This window comes from Pipistrellus kuhlii, unplaced genomic scaffold, assembly GCF_014108245.1.
Source record: "Pipistrellus kuhlii isolate mPipKuh1 unplaced genomic scaffold, mPipKuh1.p scaffold_m20_p_15, whole genome shotgun sequence".
In the NCBI taxonomy this organism is placed as follows: Eukaryota; Metazoa; Chordata; class Mammalia; order Chiroptera; family Vespertilionidae; genus Pipistrellus; species Pipistrellus kuhlii.
The window spans coordinates 23,988,193-24,000,101 of record NW_023425460.1 but is presented as its reverse complement, the minus strand read 5'-3'; positions in this window follow the sequence as shown (position 1 = coordinate 24,000,101).

The following is an 11,909-nucleotide window of genomic DNA, read 5'->3' as shown; positions in this document are numbered from 1 at the left end:
ACTCACTATAGCAATCATCCAAAGAAAGCATTCTCCCCTATCAATAGATGAGAATACTTAGGGTCAGAGACCTTTAAGTCATCAGATTACAAACTGGTTGAGTGTCAGACCTTGAATTCCAATTCAAATATGCTAATGCCACGGGGTCCTTTCGACTCCAACACAGTGTTTCTGATCAATTCAAGAGGCTCAAATTTTTCTTCACTTTCCAAAATCAACAGCATAGTAATATAATCCTTCCAGGGTTAGCATTAATGTTAACATCTCTATTCCTTTGAGATCTGCTTCTCTTGCTGTTCTTTACTCCATGGTATGCTGCTGTGCTTGGAAAAGCATCCTGAGAACTTTCATTCTAGTTTTGCACTGCCATGGCTTCCTTTTCTATATATGAATGAATAATGTGTTTTTCTTGGATTTTTCTCAATTTTTGCAGTTTAATAAAGACTCCCAAAATACTCTGAGATTTTGTGTGTGTGTGTGTGTGTGTGTGTGTGTGTGTGTGTTAATCTCTGTGCACACTTCCTTCCTATGATCACCTCTCTCTTATGATGGTGATTTTTTTTTAAATATTTCATTTTAGTATAAGTTGGCTAACTGTTCCCTTCACTTTTAAAAAATTTATTTTTGATTTCAGATCAAAAGGGAGAGGGAGAGAGATAAAAACATCAGTAATGGGAGAGAATCATTGATCGGCTACCTCCTGCATGCCCCCTACTGGGGATCGAGCCTGCAACCCAGGCATGTGCCCTTGACTCTGTTCTCTACTAGCAACATGACCTTGCACAGTTAATCTCTCTTTGCCTCAGTTCCTTATCTGAAAAATTGCTTTAATCATTGTATCTACATCATTTGGTTGTGATGTGATGAGGATTGGATGACTTTATATTTGTAAAAGTGCTCAGACTGATGAGCACTTTTACAAATATATTTTATATTTTATTATAATAAAAATTATAATTATTATATTATAATTATTATATTTATATATATTATATATAAATATTATAATTATTATATCTTACAAATATAATAATTACCTAATATTTGCTACGTATTTTCTAAGCCCAATTTAAAGAAGCCAAATTAAACAAGAATTCAAATTTTTAAGGGAAATTAGTTGAAATCTAGAAGTCAATTCCTAACTAAAACTTTTAAACAACTATGAGAATAGAAAAAAAAATATTTTCAAACATATAAAATCTCAAAAAAAATTATTTCCTCTGCATCTTTTTCTTGGGAAGCTCCAAAATATGAGAATCACTAAAACAGGAATTAAACCCAGAAAGAGGAAGAGAGAGTAGCCAGGAAATAGGGAATCTAACGTAAGAGAAAAGTCTCGGGATCACCGCAGAGCAGCAGGCCTAGAGGGTAAGCAGTGAAATCAAAGTAAGGTCTCCAGGAAAATAAGTGGAAAGGATAGTTGACAGCCAGATTTTGCTATGGGCAACATTACCTTGAAAGAAAGGAGAAAAATTAGCAAAGGATACGATGTACAAAGAAATGCACAAATGAAGATAAATAAGGCAATTACTAACTGCAGGAAAACCCAAACGTTCTATAAGAAACAATTAGTACACAGTTGGGCAACACAGAGAGCAATGTCTGTTTAATCCAGGGATGCAAAATCATAATAATAATAATAAGGTAACTACAAACTGTGATATAACTGTACCAAGAGGATTAGAAAAAGATAAGAATTGGGCATTGGAGGACATGGGCACTAAATGGCATCTACCAAAATGGGAAGTCAATATAATTTCTAAAATTAAAAAAGGAAGAGATTGAGTATTTGGCATAATTATTCAGAAACATGGAGGTCAATACCAGACCAGATGTTTGTCCCAAACAGTGTCTTTGAGTTCTCTTTTAGTTTCCTCACTGACCCTGGGCATCCCTCAAAATCCCCCTTCAGTCCAGCTGGAAAGCTGATGGTACCTGTCCTCATAACCATTCCAAAGGACGTGCAAGAAGGCTGGAGAGAACTGAGGCCAGAGCCTGCTCAGGGGTCAGATGGGAGCGTGGGAATTCGTCTTTGTTGTTTGGCCTCCATGTTTCATTCTCTGTCACAGGAAGGCATCTTTCACGTCTCATTTACTCTTTGGCTTATTGGCACCCTTGGTATACCATTTGGAACCTTCTCCCAGCCTCTTGCAGAGAAAGTAGGCATTGAGCAGGACCGCTCCTGCTCAGAAAGCCCTTGTCTGCCTTGACGCGAAGCCCTAAGTGACTGAGAAGATGGATCAAAGAAGTTCCCAGCTTGCTTTTCATTGCTATTAGCTGGGGACCACGGTCTTATTATAGCTACATCTTTCACCTCACTCTTGATCTTGATCATTTTAACTTAAGGGGTGCCAACAGGGTTTCCAGGATTTCTTTCCTTTCTGTCACTTCAGTCTGACCCTATTGCACCAGACCTAATGGACATTCCTTGGATGTTGTGGAATGTGGTTGGCACTATTCCCTGGTTTCCAAACAAATGAGTTAGGGGTATTTTGTTTTTGTTTTTTTAATGTCTCTTGGCTAGTTCCAATTCTGAGAAAAACTTCAGAAATTTATACATAAGCTACCATCTTTCCCAGAAGAGTGTGGCAACTGGCAAGGTTTTCTGGTTCTCCTAAATGTGCTTAATTCATACCTAAATATTCTTGTGAAGTGTATTAAAAATAGACCTTTTAAAATTCACAACCTAAAAAGGACTTCTGTTTTCATGTATACTAGATCACATCACCTGGTCCTATAATGATTCAAGAATCCCAGCAGAATTATGAGATGGGCAGAAAAACAGTAAGCCAGACACTAAAGTTATCAGTGAAGTCCAGATCACCGGGCAACTGTGACAGAAGGACAATTGGATTGCCAATCTTATGCCATAAGCTTCAGAAGAGATGAAAATGTGTGTGTTTGTGTGTGTGTGTGTGTCCTTTTTGTTGCCTCTGACAAGAGAGGTAACAATGAGGAACAAGATTTATACCTATCCTATCATTCTGTCCCTACCAAATCTTAAGTTATCTGAAACAGTAAGGTATAATCAGCTTCCACTACAGAGGGCTACAGGGGAAGCAGTGCATATTGAGGGCAGCCAGATATTAGTTATAGAGTACTAATAATTGAATATCATAAAATAGAAGAAATTACTCCAGCAGGTCATTGGTATAAAAGAAGGGAAGAGAAGATTAGAATCCTGGGGAACATTGACATCCAAATCAGATGCCTAATTAACAATTATTTTATATTTAAAGAACATATGTACCTAATTTTAAACTTCAAATAATACAAAAAGGTTTATAATGACAAAGAACAGATTTATACCTCTACTCCCCTCTATCCTCTGGCCCTTCACTCCAAAGGCAATGTCCCAAACCCATTCTCTACTATTCTTGTTTTCCTTGGTAATATTTGCCTTTATATGTTTTTTTAAAATATATATATAAATATATATTTTAGCCGAATCCGGTTTGGCTCAGTGGTAGAGCATCGGTCTGTGGACTGAAAGGTCCCAGGTTCTATTCTGGTCAAAGACATGTACCTTGGTTGCAGGCACATCCCCGGTGGGGGGTGTGCAGGAGGCAGCTGGTCGATGTTTTTCTCTCATCGACCTTTCTAGCTCTCTATCTCTCTCCCTTCCTCTCTGTAAAAAATCAATAAAATATATTATATATATATATATATATATATATATATATATATATATATATATATATTATTGAGTTTTTACAGAGAGGAAAAGAGAGGGATAAATATATTTATCAATAAAATATATTATATATATATATATATATATATATATATATATATATATATTATTGAGTTTTTACAGAGAGGAAAAGAGAGGGATAGAGAGCTAGAAACGTCGATGAGAGAGAAACATCGACCAGCTGCCTCCTGCACACCCCCCACCGGGGATGTGCCTGCAATCAAGGTACATGCCCCTGACTAGAATCGAACCTGGGACCTTTCAGTCCACAGACCGATGCTCTATCCACTGAGCCAAACCAGTTTCTGCTTGCCTTTATATATTTAACTGAACATTATACTTCTATTAGTGGCCCAGTGCACAAAATTCATGCACAAGGGCAGAGTCCCTCACCCCCACCTGCACCCTCTCCAATCTTGGACCCCTCAGGGGAAGTCCAACTGCCGGTTTAGGCCCCATCCCTGTGGGGACTGATGGCAATCAGGGACCGCTGGCTCCTAACTGCTCACCTGCCTGCCTGCCTGATCGCCTCTAACCACTCTGTTGGCCAGTCTGCTTGCCCCCAACTGCCCCCACCTGCTGGTCTTCTTGCTCCCACTGGCTCTCCTTGCTGGCCTGATTGACCCCAACTGCCCTCCACTGCCAGCCTGCTCACCCTCAACTTCCCTCCACTGCCAGCCTGCTCACCCTCAACTTCCCTCCCCTCCTGTCCTGATCACCCCTAACCGCCTCTGCCTTGGCCCTACTACCATGGCTTTGTCCAGAAGAACGTCCAGAAGGTCTCCCAGTCTAATTAGTATATTTTCCTTTTATTAGTATAGATTTTTTTCTTTATCAATTTTAGGTTTTAGGTGTTAGCTATTGACTTCCTATGACGGTGAGTGAGGACTTAGCTCTTCCACTTCACCCATCTCCTTGGCCCACCATCCACCACAACCAACAGCTCAACAATTTTTGGTAAAAGCATTAATTAGTGTTTACATTATAATAATCTCTAGTAATTCTTCTGAGGAACCAAATAGTTCTTTGTTAACCATACAGCCCGTCTTAGCCCTTCATTTTTCCCAGAATTGACAATTACGCATCTTTTCATGTTTGATTTGTTTAATGTGCCTCTAACACTCTAACATTTTTTTGTCCAAAATGCTCGAACATCTCTGTCACCTATCTATTGGTAACTATTTGCATACACTCAAACATATTGGTCCCATTTCCCCTTAAGAGACCTTTCTCCCTGATGACTCCATGTGTCTGTGTCACTCTAGACTGGGTTTTCTCTAGGCCTGCTACACAGCTTTTATTTTTAGGACTTCCCTTTGCTGCTCTCCCTCCCTTTTCCCAGCTCCCAGATCTTCCTCTTTCTTAGGTTACTTCTGTATTTTGGTAGAACATATTCTCCCATATCTTCCCAAGAAAGGTTGCATAGGGGATAACATTTCTACATCCCTAAATATTTGAAAGTTTATATATCCTACCTTTATACTCGATTGATAATTTGATGAAGTTTAGAATATTTCTAAGTTGATATGTTATTTTATGTTTGTTATTTTTTTATGTACTTTAGTAATTTAATGTAGTAAATATCAATAGAAAAGTGAGTGAATGATATGTGAGGAAGTAGAGACAATTGTAGATTTTCTTTTTGAAAAGAGAAGGGAGACTGATAACTAAATAGAATGCAAGATAAAGAAGGCTTTCTTTTTTTCCTCTCTCTTTACTAAAAATAAAAATAAAAAAGGAGGAATTTAGAATATTTATAAATGTCAAGAAATGATACAAAAGAGATAAACCAATTAAACATGATCATGGTCCCAGAAAAGAGAGGAATAAGAGTATAGTAGAAAAGTTAGCCTTACACAAGAGGTTAATTTTTTTTTTTTAATCAAAACTAGAGAGAGGTAGATTGAAGGAGATAGAGGGCTGGTTGATGGTAAGAGGGGCAGAAAGTTGAGGCAGTCCATGCAGTGTGACAATCTTTGTTTTCTTTGTCTCTGCTCAGCAGAAGGCAAGGACAGATTCTGAGAGAAAGAGAATAGAGGAGGTGGGAGGGATGGACCCAGCAGAGCAGTCAAGTTCTGGGGAATAAGAGAGAGCTGGACAGAGGAGTATAATGGTATTGCCAAGAAGTGTGGGTTACAAAGACAATCCAGCCCTAAGTTTTAGAATCCTAAGAGTCAGATAGAAGGCATATGAGATAAACACTTACTTGCCCTTTCATGCTGCCAGAATCAGGTTTGAATGGGAAATGCAGAAATAGAGAGAGCCAGCAACTTGGATCCCTTTGCACCTAGCAGGTCTTTTCCGAATATGAAGTTTCCACTTCCCCACAAGTGCCCTCTGACCAGAAGATCAATTCCAAAGGGTGCCCAGATAGTGTACAAACTGTCTTTAATCACAAGCCATGTGACATTGCTTCAAAATGTGTTGCACGGGTGGTGACGGAGGCGAGGAAGTAAGGACACATTTAACAACTTGTTCACGGGCAGGGTAGTTTTTAAAGGGTGTTGTTGTGTGTCGCGTTCTCTTGCAAGATGTGATTTAGGCCACTGTATTGCCACGGATGTTCAGTAGCATGCCATGCTTCCAGGGAAATCTACTATACTCTATTCAAACTGCACATGCAAACCCAGTGTTTTACATTCGGAGAAACCGAGACACGGAGTGGATAAGTAAGGTCACAGAGCTAGTAAACAGTAGCATTGAGAATAAAACCAGTTGCCAGACCTGGTCCAAAACCTGAACCCTACCAGTTGTATTACCTGAAATCCACACATGTACTTGGTACACTCATTTGTTCATTTAATACCTATTCAATGATTCTCTGCTCCCATAAAAAAAAAAAAAAAAAAAAAAAAAAAAAAAAAAAAAAAGAGGTGGGGGAGAAGGGAGCTCAGATGTCTTAGCTCCGTGGTTGAGCATCAACCTATGAACCACGAGGTCTCGGTTCAGTTCCTGGCCAGGGCACATGCCCAGGTTGTGGGCCCAATCCCCAGTGTGGAGTGTGCAGGAGGCAACCGATCTCTCATCATTGATCTTTGTCTCTCTCTCTCTCCTTCTCTCCCTTCCTCTCTGAAATTAATTAAAAAACATATATATTTTTAAAAGGGGGGTGGAGAGAGAAAGCCCCCAGTGCCTATATCAGGCAGCCCGCTAAGCCCTTTCCTCCACCCTCCACTGACAAATCCTGGGAGCAAAACTGCTGGAGTCCCAACCATCATCTGAGCACAGATTGAGAATGCAATACAAACCACAAGCACAGCAAATGGAGTCTTCTGTGAAGCTCTCATCAGAGCTGTGACTTAGGCACTTTTGCTTATGTACATCAAAAGGTACAATTAGATTTTTATTCAAGTTATTACTCTTTGTTGGAAACTTATCTAGAACACTGTGCAGTAGAAACATAATGTAAGCCATATGTATAATTTTAAATTCTCCAGTAGCCATGTTTTAAAAAGTAGAAAGATACAGGTGAAGTTAATTTAATAATAATTTAACCCAATATATTCCCAAAGTCTCACTTTAACATGTAATCAATATTAAAAATCTATTGAGAAATTTTACATTTTTCCCCCCTATTAAGTTTTCAAAATCTGGTGTGCAATTTATACTTTCAGCGGATCCCAGTTTGGACTGGTCACATTTCAAGTGCTCACCTGCCACCTGGAGCTAGTGGCTATAGTATTGGCCAGCACAGAGCTAGAAAGTTACTTGCTAATTATGAGACAAAGTTGGCCTCCCCAAAATTCCATTTCTAACTCCGGTTACGTTCCATGGAGTGAGAAAGTACCACTGCACCCTGCCAGGGGCCTTGGCCTCATTCAGCAATTCAGGGATGGGCACAGGCCTGCCATTGAAGTAAATGCCCATGGGGAGCCATTGAGTTGCAGTAAAGGCAGGATGAGGACCCAGGTGTTTAACTCCTCTGCTATCTATGCTCTTCCCATAATACCATGCTACTTGCTCCCACAAGGCATATTTCTCACATTTGAAAATAGTCTTGGGCTTCTGTTTTGAAGGCAAATCCTTTCAATTTTCCTCCTATGTGCCCCTTAGACCTGCCCTTCGCCTAACACAGCATTCGCATATGACAGGTAATGTGTAAGTGGTTTTTAATCAAATAAGATTCGAGCGGTTTGCATAAATGGTACCTATACAAAATATTAAATTGTCTTTCTGTAGTTAAACATGTCAGAATGGACACCATATGTAACATGATCATACAGGAAAAATGAACTTTGAGATGACCCACCCAGCCCTCCTGCCAAATTATTTTCTATTGTTCTTAAACTATCTGCTACAGAACATAGCATAGTCTTTTTCTGGGAATCCGTGTTAAACTTACTGGCCTTTGTTACCCAGAATACATCCCTCTGGAGAATTAAGGCAATCTTTTCTGTGTATCTGAACTCTCTCCCATTTCCCTGCCTAACCCATCATAGATTACTCCTAGTGATTCTGAGATCTTCTTCTCAAATTCCCTCAGCACCCAAAAAATTAATTTGTCTGAGCATTTTAGGTAAATATTGCTTCTTCCCCACAAAGTTTCTATACCAGTAATCCCCAAAGTGTGGCCTGCAGCCCCAAACATCGAGACCCTTTCAGGAAAACAACTAACAGTATTTGTTGTTAGTAATAAAATTCTAAATTTTAATTAAAAAATCAGTATTTTAAAAATCTTGCATCTGCCATTGTGAACTTGACAGCTTCCTAGTATTTAAAGACTTTTATACTGAGCTCAGGATGATATTAACAAATGTGACTTTTTTTTGGCATTGTATAATAAGCATGTCAACATTTGGAAATCTACACAAGTTAGTGAACCGATATTTTCCAAATAACCCATGCATGGTGATGCTACAAAATCATGAATGAGTAAAAAAATAAAATCCATTCAGAGAACAAGATAAACCAATGCATTTGAATTAAACAGAGTACAAAAGTTCATTGAGGATTTCCAATTCCATATTGCAACTGTGAAGAAATTAAAACTTGATGAGTTTGGTAGTATCAAATAAAATTATCTACAATTATCTGAAAGGGCTATTAAAATACTTCTCCCTTTTCTAACTACTTATCTGTGCAAGGCCATATTTTCTTTATATACTACAACCCAAACAACATGTCACAATAGATTAAATGCAGAAGCATATATGAGAATCCACTGTTTTCTATTAAGCCAAGTGATAGGTAAGAAAAGATGTATTCTTAAAAGCCATCCTTCTCACTAAATGTTTTGTTTTGGAAAGCATATTTTTATTTGTGTTATTTATGTTAATGTGTAATATTTAGTACTGTTATTTTTAATTAGTAGATATTTTCAGGTAATAAGGAATGTCTGTTTTAATTTCTAATATGATAGAACCCACACAAACAAAAGCTCTTTGAGGTCCTCAGTAAATATTGAGGATGAAAAGGAATCCTGAGGCCAAAAAGCTTGAAAATTGCTTCTTGCACCACTGCTTTAGCCTTTCCAGTTTGAATACTATGGTCTTTATAAAGAAAATCAAAGATCTCAGGAAGTTGTTTTAGGAGGTGACATAAACATATAACACAGAAGGCAATAGCCTAGGCTAGGAAATCTGGTTGACTTGGATATAAGCTCTGGCTCTACAATTTACTAGCTTTGCTTTGTTCAATAGGTTACTAACCCCTCTGTACCCCAATTCCTCAAGTATAACATGGATATAATTGTACTTCCTACCTTATGAGAATTAAATGGCAACACTTGTTAAACTTTTAAATCCACAATTATCATTGTCATCCAAGGGCTTGTATCACCTTGAAAGAATAATATGGTGCTAAATGTAACAATGGGAAAAAGAAAAAATAAATAAATATAACAATGGGGGAGGTATTCTAAAGTCTTGAATTTAAAAAAAATATATATTTTATTGATTTTTTACAGAGAGGAAGGGAGAGGGATAGAGAGTTAGAAACATCAATGAGAGAGAAACATTTACCAGCTGCCTCTTGCACCCCCCCCCCCCATAGGGGATGTGCCCGCAACCAATGTACATGCCTCTGACCAGAATCGAACCTGGGACCCTTCAGTTTGTAGGCCGACGCTCTATCCACTGAACCAAACCAGTTTCGACTGAAGTCTTGAATTTATCTTCTTTCATCAGAAAGACATTTCTCCAATCATAACCAGTTCAGTTTTGCTGCAAACTCACCTTAATGATTTCTCATAACAGATTTCTAGGTACTAGCAGCATTAAACATTGCTCTGTTGTTGTTACAAAACTGAAAAGCATGTATTGTGCTTACATGATGGGCTGATTTTCGTTCTCTGTAATAACATTTGTATTTGGGGCTGACTGCAAAGGCCGAATCAAAGAGTTTGCATGAGCAGACGAGCAAAGCAATTACCAGGCACCGACTCTGAGGATGAGCTTGGTAATTATCTGGTGGTAAGTCTGTTGTGTTTCAAAAAGTGCTTTTATTACAGGTCCACAACTTAATGGGCCCAATCTGAGAGCTTTTCTTTGTCGTTGCGTACTTCACCTTGGACACTGCAAATCACAGAGCATTTGAAACGTTTTTACATACTGAGCCTGTATAAAATACTACTAGGAAATTCTCATAATCATCATGAGTGGACCTATGAGAATGCTAATTCTTTGCTAAATGTAGTTGACAAACAGGAACTTCTTCACACATAACTGAGGGAGCCCCATAAAAGTACTTGAATTAATATCTTATTAAGGCTCCCCACAGCTAACTCCAAATCAAATACATTTTGCTTTTTAAAGCCTCATCCGCCTTTAAGACTTCAAAGTCATCATTAGAATTGAACATTTATTAATTTACCTTTAATTCTGTTGGCTGTCATTTCTATTTTTTTTATTGCCCATGCAGTGATTATTTTTTTTAACTTCAGATGTACTTTTTTGCTATGAAATTTCCTTGTGGTTCTTTTTTATAATTTCTGTTTTTCTGCTGAAAAGTCTATCTTTTCATTCAGCTCCAGTGTGTTTATCTTGAACTCATGGAGCATGTCATAATTGCTGCTTTTACACTTGGGAATTCCACATCTGGGTTATCTTGAGACCTGTACCTCTAGCCTTTTTCCTTTGATCACATTTTCCTGGTTCTTCCCTAGTTAAGTAATTCTGGATATTGCATTGTATTGATTCTGGATCTTATTGAAATTTTCTGGGAAATATTTTGGGTTTAAGCTCAGAACTCTGAGCTCTGGGCTCCTTGGATCTGTCCTGGTTATGCCTGCTCAGGAGTGAGCCAGGGGGTGTGGGAAGTTCCCACACAGAATTAGAGGATCCCCTTTCCAGCTCTCTTCTCTTCAGGATTTTCACTCTGCCCCTCACCGTTCTCTGGCCCACAAAAAAAAGTCGTCCTGGGTCTTTTGGCCAGAAAACTGGATTTCTCTGAGTTTCAGCTACTCATGTTCTCCACCGTTGTGCAGCTCCAGGGGTGGGGCCACCTTGGGGAAAAGTTATGCAAGAGGAAAAAAAAAAAAGAGGGATATCTTCATATATGTTGCTTTTCTACGTCCAGACACTCCTTTACAATCTGCCTGCTTCTGTTTACTTTTCCAAGTTCTTAAGTAGTTGCTTTTGTATTTGGTCCAGAGGTTTTTTAATTGCATTGGCAAAAGAGGTGGGCTTGCCCGAGCCCGTTTGGCTCAGAGGATAGAGCACGGGCTTGCCGACCAAAAGGTCCCGGGTTAGATTCCGGTCAAGGGCATGTACCTTGGTTGCAGGCTCCTCCCTGGCCTGGGTTGGGGCCTGCAGGAGGCAAGCGAACGATGTTTCTCTCACATTGATGTTTCTTTCCCTCTCTCTGAAAAAGATCAATGGAAAAATATCCTCAGGTGAGGATTAACAAATAAAAAGAGGTGGACTTGAGTAGTTTTATTCCACATTGGCTAACCAGAGTTCCGCTGCCTACTTCGAAACTTTTATCTTCTACCACTCTGCCCCATCACTATTCTGCCCTAGCCTTTCTTTTCTTGTTTCCTAAATGACCACATTTGTTCCTTCACCATGCCATTGCACTTGTTCTCCCCTCTGTGTAAAATCTGCTTCCCAACTCTAAAATGTAAGTGCTATGGGCCTTATCTGATTCCAATTGGACACAGTAGACAAGCAACATACTTGTTGGGTGGCTGACTGGCCTGCTTTACTGAGAGCCAATGACTTAAAACTGGGTATTCTTCTTCAAGCAAAACTCAAGTACAAGTTTATTCAATGGATTT